We start from the raw sequence: 14,334 nt of genomic DNA, 5'->3' as shown, positions 1-14,334 counted from the left end.
CTACATGATAATATCCAATACACACATGTTGAATCAGTCTGGCATCACTGTATGGGCTCAAAATGGCAAAATAATCATCAATATTGTGTAACAATATTATTACACTAACTCTCATGGAACACATAAAAAGCTGGAGACCTAAAATGTATGACTTGAAATTCCTGAAGGCAGGGGAAAACTTACAAAAGTGCTGTTTGCATTGGTTTCATTGAATGGGGTTAGATTTGTTTTATATTTCAAGATGCATAGATTTAGATCCACAAATTAATGTAAAGAGATTTACAAAAATGTAATGTAAAGAGATTTACAAAAAGCAAACATTATATCAATATATCTTTGTATTTATTTTGGATGTATTTATTTGTGTTAAGCGCCATGCCTGTCAATATACATCACAATATTAATTTATCATTAATAGGGAAGGAAAGCTCTCCACATGTTTGTCAGACCTTGAATAAGTGTTGAGTAAATCTAACTGTTCACAACTGAACTCCATAGTATAAGCTACCTTTTAATTTAACGCCACATGAAATTAATTTTCTCCCCCTAATTTCTGTTTTCAAATTTTTTTTTTTTCTGGATTCTGTGTGATTTAATACAAATCTATCATCAAAATGGTGTATAATGAAAGGAATTAGTAAAACTTTAATAATTTAATCAATCTTTTCAAATGTAATCAAATTAAAATATAATTAATTTACAACAAAGCATTGCATTTATATTTTGTTAAATCAGATGCTGCACAACAGAACTGTATTAATACATGGATAAAAATAATCTTGGTTGTATGACATTTCTTAAAAATAATATAATTACTTCAAGAATTACATTTTAGTACACAATAGTGATATATTTCTGTCATTAGTTAAACTGAAAGATCTTCATGACAAACCGTCAAAATAAAACTTCTATTTCAGTTTGTATTTGACGGTAGTGTTTCTCAAATGAAACTGAAAATCTTGTGAAGTTTTGATGATGATTATTAGCGACAGGCACTAATTGCATTTTGTCACATCATTTCATATCGAGTAAAAATGTCCAGAGCTTATCATCATTTTCGACACAAATTGTATTGCGATTTCGATATATTATTGTTTATTACCCAGCGCTACCCCATACACATTGGTTTATGCTTTAAAAGTGAAGAACATAGAGAAGCAACTTCATAAAGAGTTTAAGAGCATGCAAAGGATCTTTGAGAAGCCTCTTTAAAGCACTTTTGCTAAAAATATTAAAGCCAAAACAAATTAGAAAAAAAGCTGCAGAAACTAGTCAACCTCACAAATGAAATAGTCAAGTATCTTGATAAATCCTTATAACATACCAGCCGTCAGTAAATCACAGTGCTTTGCAAGGTGATTCAACAAGAGGCCATTAAAGGCTTGCCAAGGCCCAGGGACATTTAATTATAGCATGCAATGATGCATGGGGTTCTGTTTTACCCTGTGTACTGAAACATTAAGAGTATCCAGGGATGGGCAGTATTTCAGATACATGTATTTAAAATACATATTTGAAATACAAAATACTATTTTGTATCTTGTATTTGAAAGCCTTTGGAAAAAATCAAATGTATTTTTTATATAAATAAAATTTAAGATAAGTATTTTCAAAATACATAAAATACTTTGTGCCAGTCAACCTCTTTATCAGTGTGCTGATTTCGTTCATCAACTACTTCAGACAGCACCCTCCCCCCAACATTCATCACGTGACCTGCAGCTTTACAGCTCCATCCAGCATTGGGTGAGCGACTTTTCTGGAATAAGATAAGGGAGGATATCATGGTCAACTGTACTTGTTGATTAAAGTTAAAATAGTGCATCATTCAGATTTGCCTTCAGTTAAAATGAAAGAAGAAAAGAGCACCGGATAGTGTTAGCCAATCAGTTTTGATAGTTAATCGGTTGTTGTTTTTTTATCAACTAGCTTGTCAAATGTGTTTAAAGCATTACTGCATGTTAGGCATGGGTGATATGACTACATATCGTGGCGATGATATAAAGTGTGAATCGACTGAACTTTTTCTAAATTGTTTACATAGATAGACCTATCGGGGTAAGCGAATATATCCGTGCAGCTTTTAGTGGGCAGGAATTATTGGAACGGTGGAACGGAAAAAGAAGCATGAATGAATGAGCAATAGAATGTGATGTGCTTGGTGCAGAGTGGAACGCCAACAAGCAGGCCTACACTTTTGACTTAAAGGCTCTTTCACACAGGACGCAAGAAGCGGTGGAATCACTGTGCAGCTCCCGATTTCTGTCGTAGTGAAAGCATTTTGTGCAGTTGAAGCCTTGTTTATACTTTCGCCTGTCTCTACGCCATGAGCCTGTTGACTGCCTGCTCCTCCCTAAACGGAGACGGCTTTTATACTTGATGCGCTCGCCGTTGTATAATTCTGTGAAATGACAGGGGGCGACTCGGAGTAGTTGTTCTCCAAACCATTAGAAAGCAGCAGGGGGAGGAAGTAGTTTGTCAAATCGTTTCGTGAGAAGTTTGTGAATACATTTATTTTTTCACATATAAACTGATTAGGTTGTGGGTAATTTTGGAGGACACATGGGAAAATGTTTTGGAGTGCACTTCTTAAACCCACACAAAAGAATTCAAAGAATCGTGTAAAATGCAGTGAAGGTGAGATTATGATTTGTAACAATAGAACAGACCATATAAATTTGATAACATATGTATAACACTAAATTAAATAATGTTTTCTTGTACGTTTTTTAAAATTCATTAAACATTTTCTTTTAATTAATGTTTGTATTTAACATGGACCATTACTTTATTCATTATTTCTGATATTGCAGGCTCATTTTGTAAATGTAAGCATTTTAAATTTTAGACAAGTGCAAACTTGGTGGTTAATGAAATATTTGTCACATTTACAAAATCAGGTGATTGTGTTCACCCATCTATGCAAATGTATGTTTATGTAGAGACAAAATAATTAGGTTAATCACTGTCTGTCATCAACAATTTAATTTGTGAAGACACTGATGAATGGTTCACCAAAAAAATAAAAATAAATCTTGGTTTCTGGTCTCGTTCTGTATCGCGTATCTTGTCAGTGTCTGCGCTTGCTTGGCCATTTGTTGTCGAAAAAATAAGGAAAGTGTGTTCAAGCGCCAGCAGAAAACAGTGTAAAGAAATACTCTTTGAAAGAAGCAGTCTTTATCAGCGGAAGTTAAAAGCAGCTCGTAAGTGTATTTACTTGTCTCATTAGTGTTTAGTGCAGTTGTAGTTGCTAGGAAACGCTTGTTTTGTTTACTGTGTGGAGACGTGCTGAAATCGCGTTTGGTCTCGTTCTGTATCGCGTATCTTGTCAGTGTCTGTGCTTGCTTGGCCATTTGTTGTGGAAAAAATAAGGAAAGTGTGTCCAGCTGAATTAATTTAGTATTTTGTTAGACGGGTATAAAAAAGCTTAGTTTAATGTGGCAGTGGTCGCATGACGGCCTCCTCGTGTGAAGACCAAAGAGTGTAAAGACCATCGACTCTACCGTGCGACTCCACCGGGCAGGGACACTGGCAAAGGATAAGTATCGCTTTTTATTTCTCCTCTTTCCTACTACTTGTTTCACTTCTGTTTCAGTTTTTATAACCATTTCTTACTATGTGTAAGTAAGTTGTTGTTTTTTTAGCACGTAAGTTTGGCCGTGTTATTTTTTTAGGATTACTGATAAACTACTGTCATTTGATTTGTATTATTTGAAACTTGGTCAAAAGGTAGTAGTCATGCTCACTACTCAGGCGCAAAGAGCTGGCCCAATCGGCCAATAGGGGGCGCTACAGCGATCAAAAACGCGTAAGTGCTAATAACTCCTAAACCGCTTGCCGTAGACTCCAACATTTTAAATTTTTGGAATCCGTCGGTCAAGCCAAATTAAAAACGGTCAGTCTGATTTTGGGTCTAGGCGCTCTTGTTTTTCCGCAAATTTGACGTATGTCCAAAACCTACTTTTGCGAACTAGTCCTAGGTTTTTTGCCTGATCGGAACCAAACCACTGCAGAAAAATTCTCTGGACAGTGAATATCAATAATTATCAAAAAAAGTTGAAATTTCGACTCACTGTTGCAATGGGGCGCCAAAACGTTCAAAAGTCGAGGACCAATTTTACTAAAAAGGCAATAACTCTTGAACGAAATGAGATATCTACACCAAACTCGCTGCACATGTGTAAGAGCTAAAACTTTGGTCAAATAAAAAAAAATTACGTAGCTTTGCCACTTGGTGTTGCTATAATTTTGAAAAAACTATTACTAGGTAACCGTTGGTCTGATGGACTTGAAATTTGGTTTGCAGTGTCAACGACTACAAGTGGCACAAGCGTCTATGAGAACATTTGCGTTTCGCAAAAAAACATGGCCGCCATTGGCCAAAACCATTGGCCAAAATCTTTTAAGCACCTATTTGACAGGGTTAACGGAGGTCGATCGGAACGAAACTCGGTGGGCATGTTCGACACATGGTCCTAAAGGTCTGTAAGAATTTTAAAAGAAATCGGCCACTGGGGGGCGAAATTGCGTTTATCAAGTGCGTAAACAATTGTATATTGTGCAACTTTTAAAACATCAACACAATATGCATATCATTTGATAGATCTTCATATAACGAGTAACTTTGCCTCTAGAACCATTGCTGTCAATCAAAACGTTCATTAAATATTTTCAATTACGTTAAAAACCTACTTTTGCGAACTAGTCCTAGGTTTTTTGTTCAATCTCGATCAAACCACTGCAGTAATATTCTCTGGACACTCTAGATCAATAATTATCAAAAAAATGTTGAATTTTGTTCTTCACTTACTTTTTAACGGTGTCATTTAGAAAAGGGGCGTGGCCAAATATACCCAAATGCCTATAAAACCTAAAGAAAAACTCAAAACTTTACGAAACTCGGTGAAAACATGTGTCCAGTGACTGTTAATTAGAAAGCAAAGTTTCATGAATATCGGACCATAGATGGCGCTATAACAGTAAAAAAAGTCTCAAAAAACACAATATTTCAATTATAACAGAATTAAATTGTACACAAAAAGTTCATATATTCACGCATACACTAAATCTTCATATCCAAATATAGACCTTCTCATGCTGAACAACTTTGCCTCTGGGAACAATGTTGTGAATAAAACATGGTAATTAAATATTCAAGATTATTTAAAAAAGCTACTTTTGCCAACTAGTCCAAGGTTTTTCACCCGATCAGAACCAAACCAGTGCAGCAATACTCTCTGGACAGTGCTTATGAATAATTATCAAAAAAAAATTTAACTTTCAACTCACGGTCGTAAAGGGACGCCGAAACGTTTGAAAGAGGCGGGGACAATTTTACTAAAATGGAGATAGCTCTTGAACGGAATGAGGTATCTTCACCAAACTTGGTACACATGTGTATGAGCTCAATATTTGGTCAAATAAAAAAAATTACGCAGCTCTACCACTTGGTGGCGCTATAAAATGGAAAAAACATAAGAACGAATATAACTTTGCAACCGTTGGTCTGATCGACTTGAAAATTGGTATGCAGTGTGTTTGTCCAGTGTGCAATAAGTGTCTACGAGGACATTTGATTATATAAAAAAAACATGGCCGCCATTTGCCAAAGACATTTAAGCACCTATAAGACAAGGTTAACGGAGGTTGATCGGGACGAAACTCGGTGGGCATGTTCGACTTATGGCCCTAAAGGTCTGTAAGGATTTTGAAATAAATCGGCCACTAGTTGGCGCTAAAGAGTTTTATGCCTCTGTAATCATGTGGTGTTTCAGTCATCCCCACAATATGCATATCATTTGATAGATCTCCTCATATAAGAACGAATATAACTTTGCAACCGTTGGTCTGATCGACTTGAAAATTGGTATGCAGTGTGTTTGTCCAGTGTGCAATAAGTGTCTACGAGGACATTTGATTATATATGAATTTTACTACTTCAACAAACTAAATGGAAATGAAATAATATATATATATTGAATTTATAATTGTGTATGTGTATATATATATATATATATATACGTATGTGTGTATGGTTGTACATACACATACAGTATATGTAGTTGTTTTTTTGGTGTTTGGCTTAGTGCTATGTTAGAATCATTATTATACTTTTTTTAGATCAATAATTATCAAAAAAAAGTTGAATTTTGTTCTTTGGTTACCTTTAACGGGGTCATTTAGAAAAGGGCGTGGTCAAATATACCCCAAAACATATAAAGCCTAAACGAAAACTCCAAACTTTACAAAACTTGGTGAAAACATGTGTCGGATAACTCTTAACGAGCATGCAAACTTTCATCGCGATTGAACTGTTGGATGTGTTTTTAGTTGTTTTAATACTAGAATTGATTGCTTCTGATTTCCTCATTTGTAAGTCGCTTTGGATAAAAGCATCTGCTAAATCAGTGGTTCTCAAACTTTTTACAGACTGTAGGTGGCGCTATAACAGTTGAAAAGGCCTCAAAAATACAATATTTGTATAGAAAATGACCTCAAATTACAGAACATGTACATATATTCATAAAAACACTAGATCTTTATATCACATGATAGATCTCCTCATTTTGAACAACTTTGCCTCTAGGACCAATGTTGTCAATCAAACTGATCATTACATATTCAAGATTATTTTAAAAAACTACTTTTGCGAACTAGTCCTAGGTTTTTCGCTCAATCTCGATCAAACCACTGCAGTAATATTCTCTGGAATCTATAGATCAATAATTATCAAAAAAAAAATTATTTTGACCTTTGGTTAGCTATAACAGGGTCATTTATAAAAGGGGTGTGTCCAGATATACCCAAAAGCCTATAAAACCTAAACTAAAACTCAAAACTTTATGAAACTTGGTGAAAACATGTGTCAGATCACTCTTAACAATCATGCAAAGTTTCATGGAGATCGGACCATAGGTGGCACTATAAAAGTCATAAATGTTAAAAATCATCATATTCCTTTGGTAAATTACCTGCATTTGCCCAAAATGCTATTTTTAATCATTGATTTAAGGGGTTAAAGCCATGTTAACAAAATCTTTTTCCTTATGTGCTTAAATGCCTTAACTGCTTGAACCCCGGTAATCGCTGCTTGCAGCTATATTTTGTATTTGTTATTTATTTTAATTTGAGTTAAATTATGTCTGAATTTATTATGTCTGTATAGGTCTTTTATTAAGTTTTAGTTTTATTTAATTTGAATTTGAATTTTACTACTTCAACAAACTAAATGGAAATGAAATAATATATATATATTGAATTTATAATTGTGTGTGTGTATATATATATATATATATATATACGTATGTGTGTATGGTTGTACATACACATACAGTATATGTAGTTGTTTTTTTGGTGTTTGGCTTAGTGCTATGTTAGAATCATTATTATACTTTTTGTCTTATACCTTTTGTTCTTTAATATTTTGAATTGTTTTTAGCTTTATTTTTTTGTTTTTCATTTAAATGTTAAGTTTTTAAATTTTGTTGTATGCATTTGTCATTTTTATTTTATTTATTTATTTTTAAAATGTGTATAAGTAGTATTTATAAAGTTTTAGCTTTTAGTTTTGGATGTGTTTTTAGTTGTTTTAATACTAGAATTGATTGCTTCTGATTTCCTCATTTGTAAGTCGCTTTGGATAAAAGCATCTGCTAAATCAGTGGTTCTCAAACTTTTTACAGCGGCGTACCCCCTGGGGCATTTATCATTCTTCTGCATACCCCCTCTCTTCCACTTAGACAGCATTCACACCTTTTCTATTAAAGGACAATATTTGCACCCTTAAATTGATTTACAGGTGCATTTTTTTACATTATAGAGGAAAATATTTTTCATCCTTATTAATTGTATGTCATGTTTTATGTCATATTCTTAACATTTCATTAAGTATATTATTAATATAATAAATAAAGCAATAAATGATGGCAAATCGAAGTGATACTTGTAGATTTAAAAAATAAAACAGCCAATAGGTGGCGGCAAGTCGCTGTCTAATGAGACAGGCGTCGCGTCATTCATTCATTCATTCAGTAATGAAGCAAAATGCTGTAGTTATGAATGGGTTATTAATCACTGACTCTCCAAATCGTTCAAAGCCACAGATTCGTTCACTAATGAAACACTGCTGTATGATGCTTGAAGACGCACACCAGATGATACAGCCAATAGGTGGCGGCAAGTCGCTGTCTAATGAGACAGGCGTCGCGTCATTCATTCATTCATTCATTCAGGAACCAAAATGCTGTAGTTATGAATGGGTTATTAATCACTGACTCTCCAAATCGTTCAAAGCCACAGATTCGTTCACTAATGAAACACTGCTGTATGATGCTTGAAGACGCACACCAGATGATACAGATTTCGTTGGAACTATTATTTCGTTGCAAAATAGAACAAACATGACAATATTCTGTTCAAAATGTAGGCTACATTTAAAATGTAAAATGTTCACTTAATATTACCTTTTTTGTTGAACTGTTGTATAAATTAATGGAAAATTTGCCATCCTTTGGATATACAGGGAAATTTGCATTCTTGTTCGTATCTTAAACATGAAAACAATAACACGCACAGAGTGTGTCTGTATCGAAGAGAGTTTAAATCGATCTCAGTGTACAGTGCGTCAATATTTGCCCTTCATGCTATTAAGTGAAGATCTACTTTAAAGATACATTGAACGGCAGTACGATTTGCTAAAGCAGCATATTCAGCGGCCATCCTATCACATGCACGCTGCTTGTGTCGTATCTTAAACATGAAAACAATAACACGCACAGAGTGTGTCTGTATCGAAGAGAGTTTAAATCGATCTCAGTGTACAGTGCAATATTTGCTCTTAATCATGCTATTAAGTGAAGATCTACTTATTGAACAGCAGCGCGATTTGCTAAAGCAACATATTCAGCGGGCATCCTATCACATGCACGCTGCTTGTGTGGATGCAGTCAGTTTTGACCACAAAAGATTAGGTAAGCTGATTGGATATCATGTAGTTGACCATTTACAGCACTCCCATTTTCCTGTTTTTACATTAGAGCATTTTGCAAGCATTTTGCTTGTCAGAAATATGTTCGGTTTTAATGTTGCTTTAAGTTGGGGGTATTAAATGAATGCCAAAACTCAGAATTTTGTTCGCGTACCCCCCACTGTCATCTCATGTACCCCCAGGGGTACGCGTACCCCAGTTTGAGAACCACTGTGCTAAATGACTAAATAAATAAATAAAAAATGCTATCTAAATGAATTCTAATTAAAAAATTTACATTTTAGATACACTTTCAAATTTGAATAAACTTTACATACAACAAAATAAACTTAGCATGAAATAAACATGCCTTTAGTTTAGTAACATGGTAGTTTTGTATTTCTTACAGGGTAGGGGAAGGGAAGAGGTATGTAAAATGAAAACGAAAGTTTCTAAGTAGTAGTACACATCAAAATATGTTTTTTTTTTTCTTTCTCCAGAATAGGTGCAGATAGATTTCAGCCTATAGGGATACCTGCACTGGATGGCCAATTTCACATGTATTTTGTGTATTTTCAAAATACAAAATACTGTATTTTTATTTAAATACACTTTTCCACACAGTATTTTGTATTTTTATTTAAATACCCTTTTCCACACAGTATTTTGTGTTTTTATTTTAAATACATTTTCATGTATTTATGCCCATCTCTGAGAGTATCAGAAGTCAAAAAAAAAAAAGTCCACCCTGAAATCCTGAAATCTTCTGAATCTGATAGTAGCTTATATTTATGTACCATATTGAACTACAAAGAAAGAGAGAAGCTCATTATATTACTACATTACATCTGAAACAACCATCGAGAAACTCATAGGTGGAGGACATCCAACTTGTGAAAAGTCATGGCCAAAAGTTTTGGCAGTGACAAATTTTGTGTTTTGCAAAGTTTGCTGTTTCAGTATTTGTAGATTATTTTTCCACGTTTCTATGGTATACTGAAAAACAATAATAAGAATATCATAAGTTTTAAAGGCTTTTATTGGCAAAAAAATATGATGATATAATAATCAGTCAATATTTACGGTGTTAACCCTTGTTCTTCATAACCTCTGCAATTCGCTGTGGCATGCTGGATTATCTTCTGGGCCAAATCGTGACTGATGGCGATCCATTCTTGCCTTATTAGTTCTCTGAGTTGATCACAATTTGTGGGCTTCTGCTTGTCCACTCGCCTTTTGAGGACTGACCACAGGTTCTCTATGGGATTGAGATCCGGGGAGTTGCCTGGCCACGGATCCACAATTTCAATGTAATGATCTTTGAGCCACTTCTTTATCACTCTTGCTTTGTGACATGGTGCTCCATCATGCTGGAAAATGCACGGATCACTGTTGGATGCTTCACTGTTGGCACAACACAGGACTCATGGTAGCGTTTACCTTTTCTTCTCCGAACAATCGATTTTCCAGATGTCCCAAACAGTCGGAAGGGAGCTTCATTACAGAAAACTTTGCACCAGTCTGCTGCTGTCCAATCCTTGTACTTCCTGCAGAATTTCAGTCTGTCCTTGACGTTTTTCTTGGAGAGAAGGGGATTCTTTGCTGCCCTTCTTGACACCAGGCCGTTGTCCAAAAGTCTTGGCCTCACTGTGCGTGCAGATGCTCTCACACCAACCTGCTGCCATTCCTGAGCAAGCTCTGCACTGGTGGTGACACGATTCCGTAGCTGACTCCTCAGGAGGAGGTCCTGGCATTTGCTGGACACTCTGGGACGTCCTGAAGACTTCTTCACTGCAGTCTAACCTCTCTCTTTAAAGTTCTTGATGCTCCGGTAAATGGTTTTTCAGGTGCAATATTCTTTGTAGCAATTTTCTTGCATGTGAGGTCATTTTGATGCAAATCGATGATGGCTGCACATGTTTCTTTGGAGGTAACCATTGCTAACAAGAACACAATGATTGGAAACACATCAGTCTGCTATTACAATCTTAGTATGATAGTGATTTTACCAGACCAGTACTTATTCACACTTTCACAAGTGCTGCTGATATGATTAGTCAATTAATGTTAGCTGGTCATTTTGTGTCAGGATAAAAAAAACAGAATTATTTTTTTTTTTGTGAAAAGTTCCTTTTTTGGCCAATGAAGCTTTTGCCAATTATTTAAAATGCATCTGATCACTTTACACAATAATCTAGAAAGAATGTGAATGAACACCAGAACAGCTTAAGCAGCAAACCTTGCAAAACACAAAATTTATGTCACTGCCAAAACTTTTGGCCATGACTATATTACTGTGTTGAGAAGACTGGCTCACCTCTGTGGTAGCAGCCTGTCATTGGTGAGGTAACCAGGCTTCTGGATGTCTCTGTTCTAGTCGGCGTACCGGATCCACAATTTCAATGTAATGATCTTTGAGCCACTTCTTTATCACTCTTGCTTTGTGACATGGTGCTCCATCATGCTGGAAAATGCACGGATCACTGTTGGATGCTTCACTGTTGGCACAACACAGGACTCATGGTAGCGTTTACCTTTTCTTCTCCGAACAATCGATTTTCCAGATGTCCCAAACAGTCGGAAGGGAGCTTCATTACAGAAAACTTTGCACCAGTCTGCTGCTGTCCAATCCTTGTACTTCCTGCAGAATTTCAGTCTGTCCTTGACGTTTTTCTTGGAGAGAAGGGGATTCTTTGCTGCCCTTCTTGACACCAGGCCGTTGTCCAAAAGTCTTGGCCTCACTGTGCGTGCAGATGCTCTCACACCAACCTGCTGCCATTCCTGAGCAAGCTCTGCACTGGTGGTGACACGATTCCGTAGCTGACTCCTCAGGAGGAGGTCCTGGCATTTGCTGGACACTCTGGGACGTCCTGAAGACTTCTTCACTGCAGTCTAACCTCTCTCTTTAAAGTTCTTGATGCTCCGGTAAATGGTTTTTCAGGTGCAATATTCTTTGTAGCAATTTTCTTGCATGTGAGGTCATTTTGATGCAAATCGATGATGGCTGCACATGTTTCTTTGGAGGTAACCATTGCTAACAAGAACACAATGATTGGAAACACATCAGTCTGCTATTACAATCTTAGTATGATAGTGATTTTACCAGACCAGTACTTATTCACACTTTCACAAGTGCTGCTGATATGATTAGTCAATTAATGTTAGCTGGTCATTTTGTGTCAGGATAAAAAAAACAGAATTATTTTTTTTTTTGTGAAAAGTTCCTTTTTTGGCCAATGAAGCTTTTGCCAATTATTTAAAATGCATCTGATCACTTTACACAATAATCTAGAAAGAATGTGAATGAACACCAGAACAGCTTAAGCAGCAAACCTTGCAAAACACAAAATTTATGTCACTGCCAAAACTTTTGGCCATGACTATATTACTGTGTTGAGAAGACTGGCTCACCTCTGTGGTAGCAGCCTGTCATTGGTGAGGTAACCAGGCTTCTGGATGTCTCTGTTCTAGTCGGCGTACTTGGCCTGAACAGAGTAAGATGCCAGTAGGACTGCTGTCTCTGGAGGGCAGTAAATCTCATCATTCAAAATGGCTTCCTTCACCTAGAGAGCACAAACAGTTTAATTATGCCATGTTTGATCCACGTTTCTTCATATGAGGATTTTTTTATCTGGAACTGATAATTCAACACAATCCTGGATTGTTCCATTCCTTGAAACTCATCTTGGAATTGCTGTCATAGCAACAGTTCAATAAGCTCAAACCTACTCAGGACTATTTAATGTAAACAGGATTAGATCAGCAGCAGTAGGGCTGATAAAAAAAATTCCTGCCATTGCTCCTGTAATGTGGTGTTTGGGTTTTTGTTTCATGTTCATGTTTTCCATGCCTTATTTTGTAGTTTGATTCCTGCTGTTAGTGTCATGCTTCCCTTGCCTCATGTCTCTCTGCCTTGTGTATGTGTCATTTTCTGACGCTGTCTTGTTTCCCATTTGGTGTGTTCTTGGCATGTGACCCTCTTGTCTGCTATAAGTAGCCCTCATGTTGCCATTGTCTTTTGTCGTGTATTGAAGTTGTAACCCGCTATCGGTGAGTCTAGTCTGTTTATGCCTCGTCAAGTCTGTTTATGCCTAGTCAAGTCAAGTCAAGTCTGTTCATGCCTCGTCAAATCTGTTCAAGTCAAGTCTAGTCAAGTCTTTGTTTATTGTTTGGATGTTTGGATCACTTGTAAATAAATCTGCACATGGGTTCTCACTACGCTCGCCTTCAGTGGACTGATTTGTTACAGGATACACGACCACCACCATGAACCCAGCAGTTTCACGCCTCCTCTGCCTTCGTCAAGGTGACAGGCCTATAGAGGATTACGTGAGTGATTTTTGTGAACTTTGTTATCAGGTGAACTTTAACGATGTTGCTCTTAAGGACACTTTCCGTTTTGGACTATCTCATGACATTTCTCAATTAATGCCACGCAATACCCCACACTGGTCACTTGAACAGTACATAGACTTTGGATTGCGACTGAGTGGATCTGCCTTCACTGTGGGTGTCATGGAAAAGGAACATGACACTTCCCAAAGGTCTGCTCACGTCATGCCTGCCAAGCCACAGCCTGGTCACATCGTGTCTGCTACACCAAAGTCTGCTAACGTCATGCCTGCTATGCCAAAGCCTGCTCACATTATGTCTGCCAAGCCACAGCCTGCTCACGTCATGCCTGCTACTCCAGGACCTGCTCAAATCATGCCAGTTAAGTCAAAGCCTGATAACATCATGTCTGTTACCCCAGGGCCTACTCGCGTCACGTCTGCCAAACCAGAGCCTGCTCCCGTCATGTCTGCTACGCCAAGTCTTCTTCACGTCATGTCTGCCAAGCCAGAGCCTGCTCACATCATGCCGGTCACGCCTGAGTCCCCGGCCAAGATGGCCGCCACGCCTGAGTCGGACGCGGAGCTTGGGCCAAGACTGAAAAGACTGATAGCTAGCGTGATGGACTTACCTCTGATGTCGGTGCGAGCTGCAGGCATCCCCATGACATCAGTGCTCTCAAGCCCAACAGTCATAGAGGTCCAACCACCCTCTGCTGCCCTTACTTTAATGGCGGTCACCTTTTTGAGCGTGTGGGCTGCACACTGCGCTTCTGAGGACTCTTCTGTCCACGAGTCTGCTCCTGAGGCCTCTTCTGTCCACGAGTCTGCTCCAGAGACCTCTTCTGTCCATGAATCAGCCTCGGAGGCCTCTGCTGTCCATGAATCTGCCCCAGTGGCCTCTCCTGCCTATGAGTCTGTCCCTGAGGCCTTTCCTATCCATGAGTCTGCACCAAGGGCCTTTCCTGTGCATGAATCCGCTGCAGAACCTCTAGAGGTGGCGGCATCCGCTGCAGAACCTCCTGAGGTGGTGGCGTC

The 14,334-nt window shown here is 37.5% G+C and overlaps 1 pseudogene; it reads right to left on the bottom strand.

The window, feature by feature from the left end:
- Positions 1 to 14,334, bottom strand: part of LOC107552385 (radixin-like) — a 112,313-nt pseudogene that overhangs the window by 3,176 nt on the left and 94,803 nt on the right.

This window comes from Sinocyclocheilus grahami, unplaced genomic scaffold, assembly GCF_001515645.1.
Source record: "Sinocyclocheilus grahami isolate Dianchi unplaced genomic scaffold, SAMN03320097.WGS_v1.1 scaffold448.1, whole genome shotgun sequence".
Classification (NCBI taxonomy): Eukaryota; Metazoa; Chordata; class Actinopteri; order Cypriniformes; family Cyprinidae; genus Sinocyclocheilus; species Sinocyclocheilus grahami.
The sequence above is the reverse complement of the archived record's forward strand: the minus strand, read 5'-3'. Positions and strand labels throughout refer to the sequence as shown.